The sequence below is a fragment of the Chiloscyllium punctatum genome, chromosome 32, assembly GCF_047496795.1.
Source record: "Chiloscyllium punctatum isolate Juve2018m chromosome 32, sChiPun1.3, whole genome shotgun sequence".
Lineage (NCBI taxonomy): Eukaryota > Metazoa > Chordata > Chondrichthyes > Orectolobiformes > Hemiscylliidae > Chiloscyllium > Chiloscyllium punctatum.
The window spans coordinates 16519564-16534310 of record NC_092770.1 but is presented as its reverse complement, the minus strand read 5'-3'; the positions used below and the strand labels follow the sequence as shown (position 1 = coordinate 16534310).

Below are 14747 nucleotides of genomic sequence, written 5' to 3'. Positions count from 1 at the left end.
TTTATTGATGATCCACAACTAGCGAACACTGTTTAAAAATAAGAGGATTTAAAACAGAGATGAGGAGTTTTTTTTTAAAAATCACAGAGGGTTGTGAGTCTTTGAAACTCACTCTGAAAGCAGCGGAGTCAGAGCCGTTGAATATTGTAAGGGTTGACAGATTCCCGACTAATCCAAAAGAATCCAAAGGTTATCAGGGATAGGTGGAAATGTTGAGTTAAGGCCACAGTCAGTCTTGGTCTTATTGAATGGCCGCGCAGGCTTGGGGACCCTACTCCTGAACGTAACTTGTATGTTCATAAAACGAGATGGGAAGTATTTAAAAAAGTGATTAGTGGAGCTCAGGAGTCACATACACAGGTATCACCTGCTTTTCAAACGTTTGCTTAATGCCACTTCACTTTTACAAAAGACCTATATTAGTACCTGCTTTCATGAATCCGAAGGGAATTTTTACTTTTACGAGAAACAGCGAAATGTTTCCCACATAAATCATGCACCTTCACTTTACAAAAGGTTTCCTGGGAATGCTCTACTTTCGGCTAGCAGGGGAGTACCTGTATTCTTGCATAAACAAGAATAAACAAACCAACGATAAAATGTTCAAGGTAAATAACAAGACACAAGTTACATTGAAAATAAAGGAGGAGGCTCACAAACAATATGTAGACAGTGAAGCAGAGGATGAATCGAGATTGTGGTGCTGGAAAGGCACAGCAGGTGAGGCAGCGTCTCAGGCATAAGCTGTTCTGAAGGTCGGTTCTCCTGCTCCTCTGATGCTGCCTCACCTGCTGTGCTTTTCCAGCACCACACTCCCGACTTTGATCTCCAGCATCTGTGGTCCACACTTTCTCCGAGTGAAGCACAGGATGACAAATGAAAAGGAAAGATGTCATAAAAAGTAAAGTGCTGAGAAGGTGGAGACCCTACATAATAATCCTGCCAAGGAATATGAAAAGAAACTTTTAAGCGCTTAACTGAAACATTAAATATCATAAGACAAGGCAACATAGGGGGTTGCACCACCAAAGGGACAAATTCACATAACAAGAATGGATGACTTAATTAGTTTCAATATTTATTACAAAGACTAAAAAAAGGAATTTGATATTAGAGTACAGTATAATGACATTTTATGTTAGAAAGTTGAAGGGAGAAAATTGATAAGCAAATTAAACTTTTAAGATGAGATCCCCAGTCCAGCTGAATGGCACCCACTTATATTCAAAGAAGTTTGGGAAGAGATAGCAGAGTCATCAATAGGAATGTGAATAGTGGCTGGGCATTGGAGGGCAGGTAATGTTTATTTAAAAAGGGAGATTGACCAAGTCCGGGGATCTTTAATTAAACTAAATGAGCTAACACAATTAAACAATTACCAATTGATGATAGGAAAGATTGTGTGATTGTTGCTCCAAGATAAATTAGAAAACCATCCAGAAACTGAAGGTCAGGAATTAAAGACGATAAAGAAAAACTACGAAGCTCTCAAGCAGAGACAGGAAGGAAAAGAGTAAATGTGCAGGATTTGCAAGGTAGCCTGGTGAAGAAAACCAAGCCTCAAGAAAATGGGAGCAAGAGAACCAAGCTGTAACTTGTGAACAGTTGAAGGTTGAAGATAGACTTATTGAGGTCAAAAGGAATATGTGTTTAGTTTGATTTTTTTCTATCTAAAACCATTTTACCAAGTAGCTGAAACTGTTGTACTTTATAACTCAAACAGTTTTATTGAACAGTGACTAAATTGTTCTAATGTAACTATATTTTCTTTCAACTGAAGTCCCACTTTGTCTATGTATCCTCTTTGGAAAGCTGCCATCCAATCTGTGGCTCCACTGAAGTACTATTTCACCTCCAAAGTAATCAATGGCTTATTTCGAGTAGATTTCTATAGTGCAACACTTTAGTATAAAGGTATTATTGGCATTAAATGTAATTTGTATTTATATAGCACCTTTTAGCTTGATGTACAAACAAGGAGCTGAATAGCCAAGATCTTTTTCCTAGCATAGGGAAGTCTGAAGCTAGACAGCATGAGTTTAAGGTGAGAGGGGAAAGTTTTAAAAAAAAAAGGCTGAGGGGTAACTTTTTATCGAGCAGAGGATGGTGTTTGTGTGGAATAAGCTGCCAGAGGAGGTGGTGGAGGCTGCTACAATTACAACACCTGGATGGGTATATGAATAGGAAGGATTTAGAGGGATATGGGCCAAATGCTGGCAAATGGGATGAGGTCAGGTTGGGATATTTGGTTGCTGCGGATGAGTTGGACCGAAGGGTCTGTTTCTGTGTCGTATGATTGTTTCTAATGAAGAGCTGTCAGCACAGATTTCAAAGAGAAATTTAGACTTGACCAATCAAATTGAATTCTGATGTTTTAATCAAGGAGGGATGAGGATAATGTAGTTCAGGTGATATCAAAGGTTATTTAGAAATCCAAATATGACAGGTGGTAAGTTTGAACATGGGAGCAAGGGTAGGCCATTCAGCCCATTGATCAGGCTTTGCCATTTCATATGATCATGGCTGATTGATTTATTTCCTTCATGAGGTATCATTTCTTGTCTGTTTTACGTCTGCCATCCCTTGGCCGATGGCCTTTCATTCTAGTTTGCCCTAGATCTGCTCTATGTCTAATATATGGCTTAGAGACACACTTGGAGTAAAAAGTTATTTAGATTTCAAGGTGAAATAGGGATGGGCAACAATATCTTTTTCCCATGTTATCCCCATATCCGTTGGTGCTTAAGAAACAACAAACAGAATTGGTCGCAAAATGGATAGAGAACAGTGTTGGGTTAAAATGAGCTAATCAGGTGGTGACGCGGTTGTGGTGACCACTACTGCTCAGCTTTCACATTTTAAAAAAATTGCATTTGGGAAGCAGAAGCACAGTTTCAGAATTGTGGTTGATGCCAAATTGGGAGGTAAAGTTAGTGCAGGGAAAGACTAAATGCAGAAAGGAGTAAATAAGCAAGCTGAATGGGAACATAAATGGCAAATGAATTTCAGTATCAATTAAATATAGATGGATATGTTTCAGTGGGAAGAATAAGGACTTTGCTTATTTGTTCATGAGATGTGGGCATTGCTGGAAAGGCCAGTTTTTTAAGTGCATCCCAAGCTGTCATTGAAATCTCAATGACTTCTTAATCCAAGTGTGTCTGCAAGACAAATATTCGAGTGGATGTGCCCATGGGGCATTCTAGAACTAGGGGTTTTTGTTTTAGGCTAAAGGCTGGCAGATTTAAAATCTAGATGAGGAGAAATTACTTCTTTCAAAGGGTTATAGAGCTGTGGAATTCACTACCCTAGAGTGTGTTGGAGGCTGGGAGATTCAGTATATTTTAAGGAGGACATAGTCAGACATGATTTGAAGGGTAGTGGATAATAGGCAGGTATGTGGAGTTGAGGCCTAGGTAAGATCAGCTGTGACTGTGATTTTAAAAATGGAGTCTGTTCAAAGGTCTATATAGTCTACTCCTACTCCTAGTTCTTATGTCCTTTTATGAATATATGCACAGTTTTGGTCTCCATGCTATAAAATAGTAGTGATGGTGGAGGAGAAAGTACAAAAATGATTTGCAAAGTTAATACCAGAACTGACAGATTAGAACTATCAGGAAAGATTGAACAGGCTGGGACTGTTCTCTAGAAAAGGGACTGAGGGTTGACCTGATTGAGGTGTTCACATTTGTGAAGAGGTTTGTTTGGCTGGATGTGGAGAAGTCTGGAACTAGTGGCCACAGATCTAGCATAGTCACTAATAAATCCAATAGGGAAGTCAGCAAACACCAAAGCAGTGATATTATAGATGGGGAATAGTACAGGTATGTCTACCCACCTTTCCTTTATATCATGAAGGAGAATGGAATAGAAAGACATTGATTGATTGGTTGAAATGATGAGCAGTTGGAAGAGGCCCCAGTGTAGCACAAACACCTGGACAGGCCAAACGGCCTGTTTTATTTTTGGTACACTTTGATCAATTCTGATAACCGGCTATGCAAAAACATTCCTTCAAACTTCCCCTTTTGTTCTTCCTGTGTCTTCTTCCTCCGTCCTGTGTGTTTGAGACTAATTTGCATCCAAAGTAAACAGCCTTTGACCACTTACTCATTTTGATTTCCTCTTGACATTTTCTTAAAATATCCTGAGGAAACAAATGCAGAAAGGTCTGGGGATTGAGACTAATTGATTGCTTTCTGAAGGAGCAATGCATACTCAGTGGGTTACATGGTCTCCTTCTGTGCTGTCCTTCTCTATGATTTTTTGAGCCTATCACCTCCCCATTGACTACAGAATTTTAATCCTTTCCATTTCTGTGCTTCTAATGCTTTTCCCTGTAGCTAGCAGTCCAAGACTGAACACAAAGTGCCAGCTGTAGCCTAACATACAATAGTCATCCTAGCTTTATGCTCAGCATCATGTTTAAGATCATGAGACCATAATAAATGGGAACAAACGTAGGCCATTGAGCTCCTCTGCCATTCAATAACATCATCGCTAATCCAACATTCCTCATAACAACTTTCTTTTATTTCCCCATAAACCCTTGATTCTCTGACTAATCAAGAATTTATCCATCTTAGCCTTAAGTGCACAAAACGACCCTGCCCCCACCTCTGTGGAATGGAGTTCCAAACATTCTCAACCCTCTGAGGAAAAGGAAGTTCTCCTCCCCTCCATTTTAAATTTGTGCTCCTGTATTCGGAGAGTGTGCCTTCTGGTCCCAGACTCTTCCCAGAAGTGGAAACTTCCTCTCAGCACTTACCCTGTCAAGCCCCTTAAGAATCTGATATGTTACAGTGAGGTTATCTCTCATTCTTCGGAACTGCAGTGAGTAGAGTCCCAGTCTGTTTAACCTTTGTTCATAAGACAATCTCATCATACCAGGGATCATCCTAGTGAACTGTCTCCAGTGAAATTATATATTTTCTTAAGGGAACCAAAACTGCTCACTTGTACTCCAGTTATGGTCTCACCAGCACTTTGCACAGTTGCAGTAAGACTTCCCTACTCCTATACTCCAATCCCCTTGAAATAAGGGGCCAATATTCCATTTGCCTTCCTGATTACCTGCTGCACCTGTGTGCTAGCTGTCTGTGTTTCATGTACAAGTACCCCTAAGTTCCGTTCTGTTGCAGCTTTCTGCAGTTTTTCTCAATTTAAATAATATGCTGATCCTTTGTTCTCCCTTCCAAAATGAACAATTTCACATTTTCCTATATTATACTCCATTTATGTTTTTTGTGCACTTTTCTAACCTACCAATATCTCTACTGAGCTCGACTGAATGTAGAGCTGGTTGGAATGTGAGCCTCACTTTACCTCCAAGGTAAAAACAATGACTGCAGATGCTGAAAACCAAATACTGGATTAGTGGTGCTGGAAGAGCACAGCAGTTCAGGCAGCGTCCAACGAGCAGCGAAATCAACATTTCGGGCAAAAGCCCTTCATCAGGAATAAAGGCAGTGAGCCTGAAGCATGGAGACATAAGCTAGAGGAGGGTGGGGGTGGGGAGAGAGTAGCATAGAGTACAATGGGTGAGTGGTGGAGGGGATGAAGGTGATAGGTCAAGGAGGAGAGGGTGGAGTGGATAGGTGGAAAAGAAGATAGGCAGGTCGGACAAGTCAAGGAGACAGTAACTGAGCTGGAAGTTTGAAACTAGGATGAGGTGGGGGAAGGGGAAATGAGGAAGCTGTTGAAGTCCACATTGATGCCCTGGGGGTGAAGTGTTCCGAGGCGGAAGATGAGGCGTTCTTCCTTCAGGAGTCTGGTGGTGAGGGAGCGGCGGTGAAGGAGGCCCAGGACCTCCATGTCCTCGGCAGAGTGGGAGGGGGAGTTGAAATGTTGGGCCACGGGGCGGTTTGGTTGATTGGTGCGGGTGTCTCGGAGATGTTCCCTAAAGCGCTCTGCTAGGAGGCGCCCAGTCTCCCCAATGTAGAGGAGACCACATCGGGAGCAACGGATATAATAAATGATATTGGTGGATGTGCAGGTGAAACTTTGATGGATGTGGAAGGCTCCTTTAGGGCCTTGGATAGAGGTGAGGGAGGAGGTGTGGGCACAGGTTTTACAGTTCCTGCGGTGGCAGGGAAAAGTGCCAGAATGGGAGGGTGGGTCGTAGGGGGGTGTGGACCTGACCAGGTAGTCACGGAGGGAACGGTCTTTGCGGAAGGCGGAAAGGGGTGGGGAGGGAAATATATCCCTAGTGGTGGGGTCTTTTTGGAGGTGGCGGAAATGTCGGTGGATGATTTGGTTGATGCGAAGGTTTGTAGGGTGGAAGGTGAGCACCAGGGGCGTTCTGTCCTTGTTACGGTTGGAGGGGTGGGGTCTGAGGGCGGAGGTGCGGGATGTGGACGAGATGCGTTGGAGGGCATCTTTAACCACGTGGGAAGGGAAATTGCGGTCTCTAAAGAAGGAGGCCATCTGGTGTGTCCTATGGTGGAACTGGTCCTCCTGGGAGCAGATACGGCGGAGGCGGAGAAATTGGGAATACGGGATGGCATTTTTGCAAGAGATAGGGTGGGAAGAGGTGTAATCCAGGTAGCTATGGGAGTCAGTGGGTTTGTAAAAAATGTCAGTGTCAAGTCGGTCGTCACTAATGGAGATGGAGAGGTCCAGGAAGGGGAGCGAGGTGTCAGAGATTGTCCAGGTAAATTTAAGGTCAGGGTGGAATGTGTTGGTGAAGTTGATGAATTGCTCAACCTCCTCGCGGGACCACGAGGTGGCGCCAATGCAGTCATCGATGTAGCGGAGGAAGAGGTGGGGAGTGGTGCCGGTGTAATTACGGAAGATCAACTGTTCTACATAGCCAACAAAGAGACAGGCATAGCTGGGGCCCATACCTCCAACCTTATCAATGGTGTAAAGTCATTAGCGTATTTAAGAAAGAAGTCGACTTCTACAAGTTGAAAGTTGTCTGAAGTAAGGCATTGAGATAGCAGATCAGTCATGATCATGTTCAATGTTGGAATGGGGTTGATGGGCCAAAAGGCCTTCTCCAACTTTTATTTTCTCTGTCTCTATATTGTTGCTTTTCACTGGTGTATGGAATCAAACGGTTAGGTTTTCTGATTGAATGAGCCCTGCTTAATGTTATAGTGCTTAATGCAATACTTTTGCTACATCCAAGTGCTGTTGTTCAATTTTAGTGAGTTAATAATTTAACCTCACTGCTTTAGCAATATTGTTGTGGTTATTGATCATATTCATCTTGCTCTGTAAAATAGCAGAAAGGTTATCATCATAACTGTTTTGATATAAGACCAGTTCACAAGAAGCAGGAATTGTTTATTAATTTGCATCTTGCATTTCTCTTGCAAAAAAAGTATTGAGTTTCATTATAAATTTATTTCATAAAGAAACATGTTCAAAGAATAAAGACTTTCGTTCCTAAAGCACCTTTTACGATCTCAGGATTGCACTGCAGCCAATGCAGTACTTTTGAAATGGATGTAGGATACTCAATGGACAATGTGTGCACAGCAATCTCCCACAAGCAGCAATGTGAGAATGTTAACGATCATAGTTTAGTGATCAACATGACCATGGGAACGCTCTCCTGCTCTTGTTCAAAAACAGTGCCATTATATCATCTATATCCAATTGAGAGGGTAAACTTTTCAGAGAGTGCAGCACTCTTCCAGTACTGCAGTGGGAAATTCAACCTCCTCGTAGGAATAGCAGTAGTCCATTCAGCCTGTCACATCTGCTCTCCCAGTTGAGTTGACCTTGGCTGATCATTTATGTCACATCCCAGAGCTATCTTGCTATTTTGTTATATCATTAAGCTCCACAAATCTTTCCATTTCTGACTTGAATATGCTTAGTGACTGAGCCTCACGACTGCCACGAGTGGGCGGCACGGTGGCACAGTGGTTAGCACTGCTGCCTCACAGCGCCTGAGACCCGGGTTCAATTCCTGCCTCAGGTGACTCTCTGTGTGGAGTTTGCACATTCTCCCCGTGTCTGCGTGGGTTTCCTCCGGGTGCTCCGGTTTCCTCCCACAATCCAAAAATGTGCAGGTTAGGTGAATTGGCCGTGCTAAATTGCCCGTAGTGTTAGGTAAATGTAGGAGTATGGGTCTGGGTGGTATACGCTTCGGTGGGTCAGTGTGGACTTGTTGGGCCGAAGGGCCTGTTTCCACACAGTAAGTAATCTAATCTACTACCCTCTGAATGAAGAAATTCCTCCTCATCTCCATTTTTAAGTGGCCTGCCTGGCATCCTGAGATTCTATCCCTTTTGTCCATGTTTGAATCAAGACTGTAATGAGGTCAGGAGCTGATTGGCTTGATGGAACCTATGTTGGGTATTAGCAAGCAAAAGGGAAGACGATAAAGTAAAAGAAACTAGACTTCTTGCAGACAATATAAATATTGAGATTTTGAATCATACTGGAATATATTCCCTGCAATGCTCCTTTACAAAACCCAAAACAATCCTGCACAGCACTCACTCCAGAAGATCCTTTTCTCTAATGTCTGGATGGATTTAATTTGACTTCAACTCTTGGTCTGGAAAATCTTTGAGGGGCGGGATGGTGGCTCAGTGGTTTGCACTGCTGCCTCATAGTGCTAGGGACCCGGGTTCAATCCCTGCCTTGGGTGATTGTCTGTGTGGAGTTTGCACATTCTCCCCGTGTCTGCGTGGGTTTCCTCCGGCTGCTCCGGTTTCCTCCCACAGACTGAAGATGTACAGGTCAGGTGAATTGGCCCTGCTAAAATTGCCCCTAGTGTTAGGTGCATTAGCCGGGGGTGTCTGAATGGGTTACTGTTCGGAGTGTTGGTGTGGACTTGTTGGGCCCAATGGCCTGTTTCCATACTGTAGGGAATCTAATCTAATCTTTTTGGCCCTGTTGTATACATGACCTTAAATAATTCTTCAGCATGTAATCCAAACATTTCTGGTCTGGGATTATCACTAACTTCTTATTCTAAGATAATCTATTGTTAACAACTCAATCTCCTCCTTTCTCAGGAGCAACTTTACTTATGAAAACCTCTGCAAAACTACCCAAAACTGAAACTAAAATGGAAAAGTTCTCTTACTTATTATTAGTCCTGAAAATTAGCCCTCAGGAATTGTTTTTAAAATAAACTCCACCATGGCTAGAGAAGTACTCCAGGTAACTGTTCATTCCTTCGCAAACACACAAAAGCCCATATGGCACAACTTCAGAATTCAAAATTTAACACAAAATTGTATCAACAAGATATATAAATTACAAAGCCTACATCACACTATCCCTATGAGATGGGAAATGAAGAAACCATATTGAAGGAAAGTAACATGTCAAAGCACAGACAGCACAATTACTGAATACAAAAAACTCAGCTGTCAACTGCCAGACGTCAAAGATTAATTGAAGCGTTTTGATTGCTTGTTATATCAATTTCCCTTGGTCAATGAAAGAGATTAAAAAAACAGTACAATACAAAAAACAATTGATAAACAATACAGAGGTCAAAGTTACCACCCCTCAGTCCAGATTCAACCTGCAGGCCCAGAGGGAAAGTCTTGCATAAGTTCATAACATTCTCACAATGACAGGAAGATTCTAAGTTTGAATCAGGAAATTGTTACTGGTTTGTATTGCACTGAGGCCAGTGGCTTGAGGTTCTAAACTCCACATTGGAACAAAGGCTACCATTGTCTCCTCTAACAGCTGTAACGTCTCTTCTATCAATGTTTGTGTCCTAACCATGGTCAGTTTTTGCAAACTGTTTTATTTACAGTATTGCACAACCTACTGTTGTCTATAATCACATCTCTCTCTAGTGCAAATGATCCCAACCCTTCATCAAATGCTCTTGCATGTGATTTTTACATCATGATGTAACCACCATCTCATTTAAGATAACTATTGTCATTTTATTATAGGTACTGCACTGAAAGAGGCCATTCTGCCTGCTATATCAATGCTAGTCCTATGTAAGAGCAACACAGCTAGTCCCATTCCATGGCTTATTCTCTACAGCCCTACAACATTCTTCCTTTAGGATAATTTAGAGGTGCTGAATTAATGGCTTATTCGCAAATATTTTCCCATGGGCTACAGACAACAGGCGAATTTCTTTAGAGACAGAAACAAACCGATAGCAAGATACTGCTGGACAGCCATCAATGTGACACATTGAGCTGATTTCTCGCTTTCTCCCAGATACTGTCTGTTCTGTTGAATGTTTCCATCAGCTTTGTCCCGAACAAAACCAAACCATATAACAATCCTCCAGCAAAGGGACCAACACATCCCAATCATAGATGTCCAATGTGAGACCTGTGCAAGAAGATGAGCAGACTCTAATAACATTCTAGGTCATGCGCTGCCAAAGCTTCTTTACATTTCTGTGAGCTAAGAAAAGCACTAACCTCATTAAGAGTAAAAAAAACTGTAGTTTCACCTTGCCACAAGGATGCCTGAGAGAGACCAAGATCACATCACTTTCTGTGATGTTTCCTTAGGGTTGGTTAGCTCAGTTGGCTGGATGCCAGCAACGAGGAGTTCAATTCCTGTACCAACTGAACTCACGGTGAGGTCTTGCCTTCTCAACCTCACCCCCTCGCCTGAAGCATGGTGTCTCTCAGGTTAAACTCACCACCAGTCATGTCTCTATTAAGAAATGCGATTGTCTGGGACTATGGCTATTTTGCCTGATACTGCTCATTAGCAGGTCAAATAATCAGACCTAATCCTGACAGCCTGACTCTTGAAGTGGCTGAGCAAGTTTAACTTAATGTTTCACAAACTTGCTGAGGGCCACTAAAGGCTGACAATAAATGCTGAGATAGGCAACATAAGGGGATTTAACAAAATATTGCGATAACACAAATGATTCAGACAGGCTTATACAACAGGTAGAGTGTAGATAAAGTGTGGCACTGTTAAAGACAGCAGGTCAGGCAGCATCCGAAGAGCAAGAGGGTCAACATTTCAGTCAGGACACTTCTTCAGAGGCGGTTCATGTGTGGAACGAACTTCCTGAGAAAATGGTGAATGCAGGTAAAATTACAATGTTTAAAAGATATTTGGATGGATACACGAATAGGAAAGGTTTGGAGGGATATGGGCCAGGAGCAGGCAGGTGGAACTAGTTTAGTTTGGGATTACGTTCGGGGTGGACTGGTTGGACCGAAGGGTCTGTTTCTGTGCTGTATGACTCTACATAAGGTTCTTTGGTGGCTTGACACAAGTAGATTTAGCAGGATGTTTCTCCTGCTGGGAAACTAGGGGACCAGAGTGCATCCCCTCAGGGTAAGGGATCACCCCGTTAGGTCAAGTTTGACGTTCAAGTTAGGCTGGGATTGTACAGTGGGTCAGTGCTCTTAAAAGATTGAAGCATCATACCGGCAGAGCTAAAGCTGGGAATTTAATTTTTACTGTGTAAACATTCTTTTATTACCAGTGTAGACACATCTAAAGTCCATACAGGGGCTGCCTAGCAATGAAGGAAACAGTCCCTGGTGATCATACTTCAGTGGAGATGCAGTGACAACTCCCTGGAATACTAAAGTTTCTCTCTGGTGTGAAAATGCCTGAGCTACATTCTTTCTTTCAGTTCAGTGGCATCTTCCTGTTTCTATCAATCCCTCAAGCCTATACTGTTCCAAACCCAAAACCTCAGCCACTGAGAAGGACAAAGGCAGCAGATACATGGGAACACCACAACCTACAAATTCCCATCTCAGCCACTTACCTTCTTGAATTGGAAATAATTTGCCATTCCTTCAGTGTGACCGGATCAAAATCCTTTTTCTAGCAGCATAATGGGTGTTCCTGCAATTCAAAGGACTGCAACTATTCAGGAGGACAGCTCCCCACCATCTTCTCAGGGGCAATTAGGGATGAACAGTACGTCCTGATATTGGCAGGTCCTGAAGAAGACTTACACTCGAACTGTTGTCTTCTCCACCTCCTGATGCTGCCTGGCTTGCTGTGTTCTTCCAGCCTCCTGCTTGTCTACCTTGGCTTTTTTTGCCAATAACATAACAAACACCTTGATGAGGTCAGTCGTCAACTTCCTAAATTCGAGGGAATGTACAATTTGTAATTTAACCCCTTAAGCTCCAGCATGGTCTTGCCTCTCTGCAGTGTAAATGGCCAACGAGTCAGGTTGCGTAGAATGGGTGCTAAAACCAATCAGGAAACAATAAAAACCCTAACATTATACAACAAATATTCAAAAATTGTCAAAAATATCACCTTTCTGTTCTGTTCAAGTTACTCTGGTCGATTGGTATCTTTCAGGATGTTAAACCCAAGTCCCATGTGTCCCCCTCAGAGGGACATACAAGATCGAATGGCAGTGCTTCAGAGAAGTCTAAGGGAGATCTCCCCAGTCTCCTGATATAGGTTGATCCTTCAATCAACCACACACGCATGCAGTTGGTCAAAAGAAACAGGTTGGAAGGTGGAGGTGAGATATGGGTTCAAATCCCATCATATGGCAGCTGGTAGAATTTATATTCAAAACTAGTCTCATTGGTAGCGACCATGAATCTATTGTTGAGTCTTGTAAATACCCATCTGTGCTCTAATGTTCTTGAGAAAAGGGAAATCTGCTGGCTTTGCCTGATCAGGCCTACGTGCGCTTTTGACCCACAGTCATGTGACTGGCTCTTAACTGTCCGCTGAAGTAACTGAACAAACCACTCAGATCCAGAGCAATGAGAGGTGAGCAACAAATGCTGGCCTGGCCACCAACACCTCCGTCTCATGGAAAAACAAATGGGGTCTCTCAAAGAAGAGAGAAATGGAGAGATTTCACGGAAGAATTCCACCAATAAGGCCCATGCAGATGAAAGCATTTCCCCAAAAAAGTGCCCAGTCATTGCCCTGCTGAGCTTACTGGGCACAAATTGGCCACTGCACACTTCGAGGAGAAAGTGAGGACTGCAGATGCTGGAGATCAGAGCTGAAAATGTGTTGCTGGAAAAGCGCAGCAGGTCAGGCAGCATCCAAGGAACAGGAGAAGAAGGGCTGATGCCCGAAACGTCGATTCTCCTGTTCCTTGGATGCTGCCTGACCTGCTGCGCTTTTCCAGCAACACATTTTCAGCACTGCACACTTCCCATGAAACAGTGACTGCATCCACTTTGAAAAAAAAGTACTTGTCTGGCTAGATGCAATTTGTTCCTAAGTCATTAAAAGTTCTGTATAAATGCAAGAATGCCTTTTCCTTTTTCTCACTTCTTGTAAGACGGTCATTCTGCCAGTGCAGACAATGAGCTCAGTGCTTTGCTTCAGAGACACCGGAATCCTCAGGGAGGGACAATTCCAGGATCCCTTCCGTAACTCCATTATGTCCTCAGCAGTTTGGTGTAATTGCTAGAATCAGAGACTTGGGAGGAGATGTAGAATAATGGTTTAAGTTTGGCTTGTGCTATGCTAATACAGCAAAGTAGACATCATCATCAGAAAGGACACAATATCACATGATCTTGCTCTTAGTTTGCAGCCTCGTAGTGAGATGAAATGACAGAAGAATGACTTTATTTAAGAAACAATGTTTCCATTACCTCAACATGCCCTGTAAGAATTCCTTAGACTACTGCAGCAGCTCCATTGTGTCTTAGGAAACAACTGACGGCAAATCACAGCAAAAGTATTGCCTTGTGAAGTCAATGAAATAAGTTTTGAGACCAAAGGTTGCAGGACTGGGGTAAAGAGCATGACTCCAGACACATGCCAACCCCAATTTGACTGCAGTGAGTTCTGAGAAATTGGCTTTAGATAAAGGCAATTAAGATGATGGGTTATACGTTTTGTTGACAAGTCTTGCATTTATTGCTTCATCCCTTATTGCTCTTGATCTCTGATTGGCTTCCTGCGTCATTTCAAATGGCACGCGAGAGTTGACCAAGTGGGTTGGGAGTCACATGTAGACCAGGTCAGCTGAGGATTTCATATTCCCTTCCCTAAAGGACATTGGTGAACCAGGTGGGTTGACATTAGATTAGCTTTTAATTCCAGGTTATATTGAATTTGAATTTCGCCGCTGTCATCATAGGATTTGAACTCCTGTCTACCCAGGTCTCTGGATTAACAGCGCACTGACATTACCAGTGATCCAGCCCGGAGGAGTCTCCTGGCTATGTCCAGCCTCTCATGGTCTGCAAGAACTTTTGAAGAAGTTTAGATCACCTCTCATTCCTTGAGACTCCAGAGAATACAGACCTGCCCATAATCTCTCTACGTAGAGGCAGAGCCATCTTATGACGCAGTGGTAATATCCCTGCCCCTGGGCCAGAAGGCCTGAGTTCAAGGTCAAGATTAGGGTGGTGCTGGAAAAGCACAGCAGGTCAGGCAGCATCCGAGGAGCTGGAAAATCAACATGTCGGCCAAAAGCCCTTCATCAGGAAGGCCTGAGTTTAAGTCCCACCTGCTCCAGAGGTGTGGAATAACATCTCTGAACACATTGATTAGAAAAACAAGTTGACAAAATAAAAAAAAATTAAGGTAGTCCTGACTTTTGAGGGAATAATTGGGTGAACCTCCATTGCACTCCTTCCATGGTGGATCTATCCTTTCTTGAATAAGGAGAACAAAGCTGCACTATTTCCAGGTGAGGTCTTGCTCCTCTCTGTATCCTGATTAGGTCTGAACATTTTGCTGATTATTGAGGGAAGGTATTGTAAAGATATTTGGAAGTGGGTATGCTGAGACCAGCTCCTTTCTCAATCTTTTCCTGTTTTCTCTCCTCCCTGTTTGTCTGCCATGTTGTTTGCTTGATTCCACCTCTCTGC

At 42.9% G+C, this 14747-nt stretch overlaps 1 protein-coding gene across 2 annotated transcripts in view; it reads left to right on the top strand.

The window, feature by feature from the left end:
- syt10 (synaptotagmin X) overlaps positions 1–14747 on the top strand; it is an 83917-nt gene that overhangs the window by 29257 nt on the left and 39913 nt on the right. The window lies entirely within an intron of this gene.